General features: G+C 53.7%; 1 protein-coding gene across 6 annotated transcripts in view; it reads right to left on the bottom strand.

Moving 5' to 3' along the window:
• Positions 1 to 12184, bottom strand: part of CYRIA (CYFIP related Rac1 interactor A) — a 112340-nt gene that overhangs the window by 60249 nt on the left and 39907 nt on the right. For 2 of the 6 annotated variants that reach the window (XM_051840123.3, XM_051840124.3), the window contains exon 3: positions 8801 to 8962. The exons of 2 other annotated variants lie outside the window; for them this stretch is intronic. The gene's annotated coding sequence lies outside the window, so the exon portion shown is untranslated. The remainder of the gene's footprint in view (positions 1 to 8800; positions 8963 to 12184) is intronic. 2 more of the 6 variants (XM_051840141.3, XM_089327832.1) reach the window with 1 other exon arrangement.

The raw sequence follows: 12184 nt of genomic DNA, 5'->3' as shown, positions 1-12184 counted from the left end.
CCTGGAGAGTTGGCGGCAGGCATCAGCACCTGTCTGGGAGCTGGTCAGAAACTCAGCATCGGAAGTCCCAGCTCAGATCTTTCAGACCCCATGTGCTGCAGGTTTGAAAGCCACTGCACTACACCAAGGCTGTCAACACCCCTTTCATCCTGGACCTCCCAAGGACATGGCCATGAAATCAGGAGCTGCCCTCCTACTGGTCGAATACACTTCTTGTTTTATAAGTGGGTTCACCTCTGGCTCCTCCTTGGCACACATGCACATCCAAGCTGTAAACCAAAGGCAGCTTTACTGAGCCCCCACTGGAGCCAGGCCTTGGGCTGAGTGCGTTACAGACAGCGACTCACCCTGGATACCAGGACTGCATGGCCACAGGACCCCTGCCCTTCCCTGCACCAGCACTGCCTCCCACTCCCCCAGCCTCGCTTTGCTCACCGAGAAAAGGATCAGACAGACTCCTGACCAGCTGATCTCTTAACAGTAAGCTTGTATGAAATGTCCCAGCACAGCTCTCCAGGTACATCTTCCTTATAGTAGAAAATCCAGGTGGTTAAGTGCAATGCTTACTTACTTAAGAAAGCAAGCAGAAAACAAGCCATCCATCATTGCACGCTGCCATCAGTTAGTGTGAGCAGGCAGTGAGTGCCACTCCTAACAGGGAGCAGCAGCTCACATGGGGACTGGAGGGCGCCAACTGGATGGTGCTCCACAGGCCTGGCAGGTTGGCATGGTGACGCCTGAGCCAGTGTTCTCTTTGATTCCTTCTTCCTTTCCGCTGCTTTCAGTGTGTGCGATCCTACCCCAGAGGGACAGATACACCCTGAGGGCGAGAGCTGATGTCAGGGGCGAACAAGCAAGGCTTTGTTGGGCCCTGGAGGGGAGCAGGCCTGTGCTCACTCAGCCTGGAAGTAGCCGCGTCGCCAGCTCCAGCCCTTGCAGTGGGGACCCTGCACAGGCACACCCTGACACCAGAGCTGGGCAGGTGCAGGGAGGTGCACCTCGGGTCTGTGAGCATTCACAGCAAAAATTGATCCAGGCAGATGCATGCCTACACCAGCACCGAAAAGCATACAGAGCAGAAATGGCACCTCCGTCACTGCTGCCCCAGGCTCTGTTTTCCATCCTGACAACCTCAGAGGACATTCCTGCCCCTGGTCTCCTAAAGCACATCTTTTGGGGCCAGCACAGTGGGTTAAGGTGCCTCTTGGGATTCTGCCGTCCTGTATCAGAGTGCTGGTTGAGTCCTGGCTGCTCTGCTTCCAATCCAGCTCCCCGCTAATGCACCTGGGAAGGCAGCAGAGGATGGTCCAAATGCTTGGGCCCCTGCACCCACGTGGAAGACCTGGATGGAGTTCCTGCCTCCTGGCTTCGGCCTGGCCAAGCCCTGGCACTGTAGTCACTTGGGGAATGAACCAGCAGAAGGAAGATCTCTTTCTGTCTGTCCCTCTCTTTCTGTTGCTCTGACATTCAAATAAATAAATAAATCTTAAGAAAAGAAAAAATTTCTCGGAAATTTTAGGGTCAAATAACAGTCACTAACACTGAGTTCTGATTAAGCAGAAGGTATCACTCTAAGTGTTACAAATGTTAACTCGTTCGGCCGGCGCCGCGGCTCACTAGGCTAATCCTCCGCCTAGCGGCGCCGGCACACCGGGTTCTAGTCCCGGTCGGGGCGCCGGATTCTGTCCCGGTTGCCCCTCTTCCAGGCCAGCCCTCTGCTGTGGCCAGGGAGTGCAGTGGAGGATGGCCCAGGTGCTTGGGCCCTGCACCCCATGGGAGACCAGGAAAAGCACCTGGCTCCTGGCTCCTGCCATCCGATCAGCGCGGTGCGCCGGCCGCAGCGCGCCAGCCGCGGCGGCCATTGGAGGGTGAACCAACGGCAAAGGAAGACCTTTCTCTCTGTCTCTCTCTCTCACTGTCCACTCTGCCTGTCAAAAAAAAAAAAAAAAAAAAAAAAAAAAAAAAAATGTTAACTCGTTCAATTATCACAGCAAGTTTACGAGGTGGCGCTATTAGCTTTCCAGGTTCACAGATGAGGTCGGTGCTGCATGGAGAGTTCTAGAGCATGCCTAAGCACACCAGCTGGTAGGGGGCAGAGGAGGAGTCTAACCCAGGCAGGCTGGCTGCAGAGTCTGCGATAGGAAAAGGACAGTTTAAACCAGGTGCACCTGACCCACCGAGAGCAGGAGGCTGGTTACGCGCAATTCCTGAAGTAGGCCCATGTGCCTCTGCGGCACCCAATTCCCAGGCTGTCATGTCGCACAGTACAGCAACCGGCGACAGCTGACAAGTTGCTGTCCCTTTTCTTAGTGAGCAGCCTGGTTGGGATGCAAGGCCCGGAGGTGAGAAAGAGCTGCCATGATATGGAGGGAGTTCTGCGAGGGGCACCAATGGCCAAACGAGGGATGTACAGCGGACACACTGGCCAAGCTGCTCCCAGAGGCCCCAGGTTGCACCCAGTCCTGACTTCCGCGATCTTTCCTACTTTCCAGGTTAGTTGACATCTCCATCCCGGGGCCACGGGGCTGGCAGTTTACAGGTCACAAACAGAAGGGCAGGCTCACCTTCAGGGCTAAGCCAAACAGCTGCAGGCTGCATCTCCTGGGTCCAACTCAGAGGAGGGGCACAGCCAGCCACAGAAAGAGAGAAGCAGAAAGACAGGGACTGGAGTGGACAGCAGCCACGCCAGGGCTCTCAGCAGAGGCTGGGAGCTGTCCTAGTGAGATCCTGAAGGCAAGAGGGTGAAGTGCAGGCTGAGCCCCTCTTTTTGGGGACCTGGATCAGCTGTTCTGTGAGCCCTGTCTGCCACTAGCAGCAGCGAGGGGTGGGCTCTGGCCCTGCAGAGGGGCTGGCTACCTGTGCTGGACGCTAAAGCACCAAGTCCACACCCAGGTTCTGCCTTGCCACATGGGATTCAGGAGGACTCAGGATACTTCCTGGGGCTGGAACTCTTGGAAACAAGTTCAGAGATGGCAGAAGATGGAATCACAATGGAGAAGAGGGAGGAAGCTGTCCAAGGTCAAATAATGAATCCATACCAGGGTTTGGGGGCAAAGTTAACCCCAGACACTAATTAAATATCCTTCCCCCTCCCCCCTCCTCCTCTCTCTTCCTGTAGCTCTTTCTCCCCACTCCCTTCATCTCTCCCTTTCCCCCTTCCCTTCTCCCTTTTCCTCTCCTCCTATCTCTTCCTGCCCCTCCCTTCTTTTCTTCCCGTTGAAATCTTTCCCTGATGCACTGAGAAGCATGCAGGCAGGCAGTGGCGTGCTGGGATCTGGGGCAGGAGAGGAGCCCTTTGCAGCTGGGCACCGTGGCAGGCTTCCTTGGGGCCATGGACCCTCAGACACAGGAAAGGACGGCAGCAGGTCAGCTCAGGATGGCACAGAGTTGGAGCTGGGCGCCGGCCCAAGGAGAGGGGCAGGCGAGTGCAGCCAGCGTTTTTGAGAGATGAGGGTCAGAGCAAATTCTTGTTGGCAACCCAGCCAGCCCAGCCCAAGGGAAGGAAGAAGAGGCCCTCAGCAGGGAGAAACAGGACAGCCCCAGCTACGGGAGCACAGCTGGCTCCCCCGGAGGAGGAGGAATGGGGAGGAGGGCATGTCAGGGCTGTGGAGTCTCCAGGAGGTCCCATCAGAGCCAAGCACTCACCCTTATGCCACTTACTCACCGCCGAGATGCTTATCCCAAATGAACTGAGGCCTGCCTGGGTAAGCCCAGCAATGACTGTAGGGAGGGAGGCAACTATGTCCGGACCTGGAACCGGCTTCCTTGTAAGGGAATGACCTCCATGTCTCCCGAAGCAAATGAGCAGACCCCTGCAGGGCAAGTCCCAGCTTCCGGTCAGCAGCTACCCTGCCCACTTCTGCATTTCTAAGCTCCAGGGGAAAACCAGGCCCAAGGACAACGCTTCCCTTCCGGATCTCCTGGTCCTGATGGAAGTGCCACCGATTCACAGACAGGGTGGTCCACAGCACGCACAGTGGCAGAGGGGACAACTGAAGAAAGAGTCTGAATCCTGACCTCCTAGAGCGCTGGGCCTCCGGAAGCCACATCATCTCTCTGCGCGTCAGCTCTGTCTTCATGACCCTGATGTGCCTGCCTGCTTTGCTCCTGGGCCTGGCCCTCCGTGAAGGGCATGGGCCTTGGCACATGCAAGGAAGCGTGCAGGGGGCAAGGTCGGGCCTAATCCCTCCATCTCCCAGTCAGCAAGAGTGAGGGAGAATCAGCTGCACACTGTGTGCCTGGTGCTAGAACAAACTATATGTAATGTACACACACACACACACACACACATTTATGTACGTGTGGGCATGTGCATCTACCAATGGATATAGCAGCTCTCTCTCTGTGTGCGTGTGTCTATACCTGCATCCAGCTCGCTCCCAATAATGTTTAGTTCTGAGAGAAAGGTAGAAGGACAGGTTTAGAGTTGTCAGTGGAAAGAGCAGACACAGCTCTCTGCAAAGCTGCATTTTGCCCAGGAAGCCACAGCACAGTCCAAGCAGCTAAATCAGTATTTCTGGACGATGGAAACGGATTCCTCTTGATCTTCGTTCTGCTTCGTTCCTTGGTCCCTCCCCCCATCCTATTCTCACCAACACCTCCACAGGGTCAGAGAAGAGATCAGCTCAAATTAGTCAATTTGACTCCTTTTAGTCACTGCAGGGAGAAAGGTGGGAGGGTGAGGAGGTGGCGACTAATGCATTTTTAAGAAGCAGAGTTGGGGCATTATCTGTGCGTGATGAACACTCTGCCTGCTTCCTTCCCCCCTTTCACAGAAAACTGAGTGCTGGCTCCTATTGATGGAGTGTGGCTATGTACTGGGAGCATCTGTCGTCCAGTCCCCAACTCCTACTCATCCTTCAGTGCCCAGCTCACATGGCCCCTCTTAGAGTCCTCCCTGACCATCCTGGCAGGGAGTGTCACTCTGTTCACGCTGGGGCTCTTACACACCATCTGCTCCTCTGCCTTTATCTCCGGACTGTGTTGGATGTTTCTTGATGTTCAGAGGCCCAGCACACTGTCTGGCACAAGGCAGGTACCCAGACATCAGCTACTAAATGAATGTGTACTTTCCAAAGGGAACACTCGTGTTCTAGCCTTCAGAGGGGAGAGGATTAAGAGGTGCATAGGAACTTCATTTCTGGTCCGAAGGAAACATAACGAGATCGAAATCCCTCCATTTCTACTAGACTAGGACAGCTCTGGCCAGCCACACCCTCCTGTCAGGCACAAACTCAGTTCTAGCTGTTTCCCAGCCCCCGGGCCCAAGTCTGCCTGTGAGCCCTTGTCAGCGTGGCACGTTCATGTGGGCACTGGATGGCGGAAGGGCAGTTGTACTCACCCACCCGCTGTCCACAACCATCTTGTCCAGCTGACCCGTGTGCTACTAATACAGGCAGGAGATGGAGCATAGCATTTTAGGGAGCCAGGGGATCAAATGAATCCACCAGGTTCCTGGTTTTCTAAAACTCCAATCTTATTGGGCCATCCTTTTTTCTGTTTGTTTAAAAACTATTAACAGTGCGTGCACTAGGCTGTCCTCCAACCACATGGCCTGGTCTGCAAGGTCCCTCACTGTCCCCTCCTCTGCCTCCTCTGCAGGAGTCTTGCCTTTCTCTATGCACACACTCCCCCAGGGCAGCCCTTCCAGGATCCCTGCCTCCCTGCCCTTACCGGCCTGACCTGCCTCATCTCCAGGACTCAGTGCAGGCAACATGTCCCCAGGGAGCTTCCTAGTCTGGGTCACAGGCCCTTCCTCTGGCAATTCTGATGGGGTACCTGTAGTACCTACCTCTGCCAGAAGCCAGGAACAAGGGCAGGGGCTGAATCCAGCCATCCTGCATCCCCAGTGCCCGGAGCAGCTAAGGATGGTAATGAAGAATCAGAGGCACACACGGGTTTGCTGAATGGATGGGGCCTCCCTTTACCCTGAAGGCAAGACTTGGCAGTCATCCACCATGGAAATGAATTCCAAGACGTGTAGTCGGAATGACCTGTAGGAAGTTCCCGTGGAAAATTCCTACTTGAGCAAATTGCTTCTACCACGATCAGCTTAGGACAGCTGTTGATGTCAACCTAATTTATTGATGCGACTTCCTCCCCACAAAGCCTTGAACAAGCTACCAGGCCCTGAGCTTCCAAGGACAAGGTCAAGACTCCTGCATCTCCAAGGCCTCAACAGCCAGGCACACCAAAGGATTCAGTACAAATGCTGGACATGCTATTGGGTAACAGCACCTAGTGGGGCTTTAGGGATTAGAACTTTGGGATGCTCTGGGGAGGGGACAGAAAGGGGAGAAGCAATGACCAGAAACACCTAAGTCCTTTCAGTGGGCTCTGAGGCCCTGCCCCACCTGCCTGCTCCTCTCTGTCCCCTTCTCCATCCCTGGCCCCCCATTCTTGCTGCTCCAGGCACATTCCCCATGCAGGTTCCTTTGTTCCAGTGGTTCCTTGCAGCCTGGCACCCTCCAAGCAATGCCCCTTTCCCCCAACTCCCTACTCTCTGGCTTGGCTTCAATATTTATTTTCTGTGCTTTACATTTTCCCGTATCCTCAATAGTGCCTTTGAAGTGGAGGTGGGTTTGTAGCTGAGAACAGGGACTTTGCTTTCTGTGCTGCATCCCTGGCATCATGACCACCACCTGTTGGACACCACACAGCACACACTCCACACGCTCTGCTGAATGAAGGAGAGACTGCAAGAATGAATGTCCCGTAAAGAGAAGGCAGACGAGGAAGGAAAGTCCCAGAGGAGCTGAGCCTGCCCCAAGCCCACAGGCTTGTTCCACTGGGCCTTGGAAGTCCACTGGTTGGAGGGGGAGACAGGGCTGGGAAGCAGTCAGTTTTCAGGCAAAGCCTCATGGGACCAACGATGGAACCAAGGGGCTAGGGGAGCAGTAGGTGGATACGACGGAGCAAACCTCCCAAACGGCCTGCTGCAGAGAGCAACGAGGCAAAGCCCAGGCTGCGAGGGAAGAGGAGCTGTGAAACCAGCAGCCTCTGAACAGCTTCTCTCTGTAACAGAGGGGACTCCACCACATTTGTGGATAAGCCTTGCCCTTAGATTTTCAGCATGGCATTCAAATGGAATCTAGATATGGGGTCAAGGCTCCACTTAAGTAGCTCCACAAAAGGTCAGGTACAGAAAGGAGCTAACATTTGTCTGGACCTACTGTAGGCAAGGAACCGCTAAAGCATTAGGTCCTTTTAGCCTCACCACTGCCTGTAAATTGGAATGTCCTGTCCCACATTATAGACGGGAAACTTAAAGTGATCTGAGCAAAACCACTGCGCCAATGCACAGCAGAGCTGAGCCGTAGTCAGGTCTGTTGGATCCCCAAAGCTCTTCTGTGTCCTTAGGGACCGCTCCAGATAAAGGAAGCGTGAGAAACCTCCTCTCCCCCAGGTGGGAAGCTGCCATAAAGATCACATCTCCATAAAAGGATGCTGGGCACCAAGAACCAGAAAATGCACTCCAAGTCACATGGTCTAACCCACTCTCCTAGGCTTGGCTACAGGAAATGCTTCTGGCTTTAGTTTTCAAGGAAACTCAAGATGCAAAGCTGGAAGAGCTGAGATATAGGACAGAGGCCAGCAGGAGGCAGGACTGGAGACCAGGGAAAGAGTGAGGTGGGCCCACCTCGGGGAATCAGTATTTCTACATGATCTCTGGTCTCCTAATTGTCAGTACCGAGGCCTGCTGAAAGAACATACATCTCTGTACCAGAGTGAGGGAGCCGAGCCCTGCGCACACTGTGGTGGCAGCCCACGTTAGGTGTAAGCACAAAGGAGAAGTTCCAGGATGTGTGGCCGTATTCTTCCACACAGGAAGGGTCCACACTGGGGGCCAGCACTGTGGTGCCACAGGTTCAGGTGTCACTTGTGACGCTGGCATGCCGTATCAGAGTGCTAGTCAGAGTTCCAGCTGACCTGCTTCTGGTTCAGCTCCCTAGAAATATACCTGAGAAGGCAGCAAAAAATGGCCCAAGTATTTGGGCTGCTGTCAGCCATGTGGGAGACCGGGATGGAGTTCCTGGCTCCTGGCTTTGACCTGGCCCAGCCCCAGCTGTTAGAGGGCTTTTTAGGAGTAAACCAGCAGATGAAAGATCTCTCTGACTCTCTCTCTCTTTCTCTGCCTTTCAAATAAATGAATAAATAAATAGATAAGAAGCAAATGTCCATAGCTGGTGGTAGGAGGGAGAGAAGAAGCAGTCCCAGAGAGAACTGACCAGGTCACTGAAGGGAGAGACAGGAACGGTTATCGTCAACTGGTCTACCTCAAGTGCCCTGGAAAACTGCACAGAAAGCATTTGTCTCTAGCAACATCACAGCCAGGTCTCCATCTCAGGCCGACAACCAGAGGACGGCATCCGTGCTTGTGCAGATCTGACCGGCAGAGGAATGGGAGGACCCTCTGCTTGGGGTGCTTCTTCACGGATTCTGCAGGCAGAAGGATCCCACAGCCGCAGCTCGAATCTGCTTTCTGACACACAGTTCTGCTGTTTCCTGCCTGAAGACACTGAAGGCTCAGGAGGGCCACAGATTCCAACCAGAGCACAGCTAATCACACCTCGAAATTACAGCTGCCTCAAGACGCGCACCGGAGATTACTTATGTCCTTCCTGCCTCCTTGTCCTTAGATGTGCGTGCTGGCAGGAGACATGGCTGCTAACCAAACATGACAAACCTGGCAAAATGACCATCCTCAGGAAACTTCCAAGCATGCACGTGACACACACTCTGCACTACAATGCTGGCTGTTGCTGTCTATCTGCCGTCGCCACAGCCAGCAGTTCCTTACCTGGAAATAGCTCTTGTGACTCAGTTTCACCAATCCAGGCTGATGGGATGAAGCAGATGAGCAGCTGTCAGGCCAAGGCCAAGTGGGCTCCCGAAGCAGGACTGTGGCCCCTCGAGAGCTGCAGCTTCCCTGTCCCGCCGGACCCTTGCCAGGGACCGCCTGCTAAAAGGGAAAGTGCGTCTGTCACTCGGAGGGGCTACCTCCTTTGCACACATTTTTTCTAGGGAGAACAGAGAGTTACAGGGTTGCAGATGACGAAGGCTGGAAGACCCCTAGGAGAAAATCTTGCTGAACTCTTTCATTTTACAGTTGGAGAAACTGAGGCTCACAGAAGGAAAGCGCCTCATTCAAGGATTTGACAGTTTGTGGAATCCAGACTGGAACAGGTCCCTGACTCCCGGGCCCTTGGAACTTTTCAAAAGACATCCCAGGATGAGTTCTCGAACAACAGACCATTGACCCTGAATGGGAAGCCAACCAGATTTTCAAAAAGGGAGGTGGCACTTTTTCCAGACTGCTGTTTTTGTACTTTTTGTAGTTTTACCCCTGGGAGCTAAATGAGTAAAACAGTCCACCTCTGGCATGTGGTTGGGAAGCTTCTTCTGTTTCCCATCGGAGAAATATTGCTATGGATATGCTGACCTGTGACCACAGTGCTGGGCCTCCGTCTCGTAGTGACAGGCATGTGTGGGCCCAGAGGGTTCTCTGTCTCTGTCTCTCTGCCCATGTTTCAGGAAAACATAGTAACAGACATGAGCTCCCTTCCCAGTTCCCAGGAGTAGCACTTATTATGGGACTGTGTGTTTTTGGTTTTGTTTTTTTTTGTTTTTGTTTTTGGCTACTGTACATTTGCACGGCCACTCCTCTGAGCAGAAAAATCAAATCATAGAAAAACAGACGGGAGTTCACACTTATTAAGCCAGTAATATCCGTGAAGGCGTGCCTTGTGAATTTTATAAAATATTTCCCTCATTTGTTTGTGAAAAATCCCTGTGAGGTACCATTAAGTCTGTTTCTCCCCAGAGCAGGACACCACGCTTTGCTGAGCCAGGCTGCTCTGCAAAATCGCACACAGAATATGACGCAGACCCAGAAGCGCGTCCACAACCTTAAGTCTGCTCTGTGCCCATCTGACGGGGCTACAGTCATTAGGCCCAGGATCTAGGAGTTGTCCAGAGCTCCCGACGTTCGGATGCACCAGAAAGGTCTTCGGAAAGCCCTCAAGGATTGTTTCTATGGGGTTGCCTTTCAGACAGGGGCTCTGAAGGCCAAGGCTTCCTGCCAGGCCCCCCTGCTGGGGCTCATGTGGCCCCTGGCAGGCAGCGGGGCTGGTCCTGGTTCTGAGCAGCCACAGGGAGAGGGCACGTCAGGAAGTCGTGATCATCAACAACTGCTCGCTCTCGCTTGGGTTTGTTCCTGTTCTCAGACAGCAAGGGGCATGCCAGGAGGGATGGGGTGGGGGTGGAGAAAGAGGAAGAAAAGCAAACAGGAAGTGAAGGGGGGAGGAGGGAAGGAAATGATCGAGAAAACACAGCAACTCTGAACCGGCCCGGCCCGGCCTGGCCCGAAGCAAACGTGGTCTCTGAGCCAACATGCACAGCGGCGAGCAACCGGGTCACGACGGCACCGGGGCAGAGAATCTGATCTTCTCCAGACTCAGCCTTGGTGCCCAGAGTCCGTCTCCCCCTCCCCATCCAGAGAGCACAGCCGCACATGGGGCTGATGCCCTGCCCCGGGGTGTGGACAGCGACAGCAGTGGATTCCCAAAGAGGGACTGTGGGGTGAGAGCAGCTGCTCCCCTCCTGGCCGAGGCCAAGGCCAAGGCCAAGTGTATCACAAGGCATCTGGACACTAGAAGCTGCTGACGTGGTCAGGGGTCGGGGAGAGCAAGCTCAGCCTGCTTTACTCTCAAGTGCTCTCAAAGCTACAGCATGCTTTTCATGTGTGTGTGTGTGTGTGACCAATTCCTCCGACAGGGCCCAGCCAGAATCCCACTGCCTCCTACCACAAAACCAGTGCAAGAGAACACTTGGTCTCCCCCGACCACGAATCTAGGGCACTTCTGCCACGGCTTCCTGTCCGTGGGTCCACTCTACTTCCTAACAGAGACATACAGAATCTCTCCAAGTCCACATGCACATCTTTTTAGGATGGCAGTCACAGTGTAAACTGAAACACCACTCCAAGGCATAGCTCCAGTAGCTACAGCCTAAGAATACTCTAACACTGCTGAAGATACACTTCCCAGCCCCTTGATGGGCAGCGGGAGTGGGCAGGGCATGCAGAGTGGAGAGTCCCCTAACAGGCAAGTCCCCAGATACCAGTCCCCATTCCAGTGGTTTCCCCAGATCCGCTGTGCCTCTGGGAAGCTAATGAGAAGCCATGACTTAGGCAAGGTGCCCAAAAACTTGTATCACTGAAGACTTTCTGGGAGAATTCCGGTGTCACCCACCAGGCTCTGTCCTTGGAGGAACATTTGAACACATGGATCCTAACTGAACTCTCACCATCACCCGACTTCCTCCCACCTTACAGACATGATCGCAAACAGTGCTCCATCAAGGACTACAGCTAATAACCTTCCGGGGTTCTGACCAGGATTCTATAAATTACATCCCTATCACTCAAAGAAACACAGAGCAGCAAAAGTAAGCAGAACTCTGGGAGGAGTCCAAGCTTTTGAAGTGGCTGCTGGTGGTTTGCTGTGTTGCTGCGTGAGTGACCCATGGGCCAGATGTCTGTTAGAGGGACAAGAGATCAAGTAGGGGAAGGAACATAGAACGCCCATCTCTGTCTCCACAAGCCGCTGAACCTCACTTCACACCAACACTCATTTCCTCCTGTCACCAGCAGCTCCAGATGGCCGGGGCAGTCTGCCTTCCCTGTAGCCCACGGCGAGAGAAGATTAACACCACTGGCCACACTCTAAGACTGAACCTCTGCAGCACCTGACAACCAGCAAAGAGTGCTGTAAGCCCTCACCTTCTTTGGTCATTTTGAGAGTGTTACAAAGCACAGGGGTAATTATCCAGTTTTAAAAAGAGCTATTAAACTGCTAGTTGGGATGGTCCACCCCTTACTGGAGTGCCTGGTTCCAGTCCTGACTACTATGTTTCCAATCCAGCTTCCTGCTGAAGAACATCCTAGGAGGCAGAGGGTGATGGCTCAGGTACCCGCCCAGACTGAGTTACCAGCTCCTGGCTCTGTAGTTGCTGCAGGCATTCAGGCATCTGGTAATTGAGCCAGCAGAAGGGAGCTCTGTCTGTCTTTCAAATAAATGTCTATTTCTTTAAACGGGGAAGCTGAGCGCCTGAGACATGAAATGACTTATCCAGGGTAACAGGGCAGAACCAGGTCTAGACAGGTGTCTCTTGACTTGTGGCC

This window comes from Oryctolagus cuniculus, chromosome 2 (assembly GCF_051225735.1).
Source record: "Oryctolagus cuniculus isolate XC-2025 breed Fujian yellow rabbit chromosome 2, ASM5122573v1, whole genome shotgun sequence".
NCBI classification, from domain to species: Eukaryota; Metazoa; Chordata; class Mammalia; order Lagomorpha; family Leporidae; genus Oryctolagus; species Oryctolagus cuniculus.
Note: the sequence above shows the minus strand (reverse complement) of the source record. Positions and strands in the feature narration are given on the sequence as shown.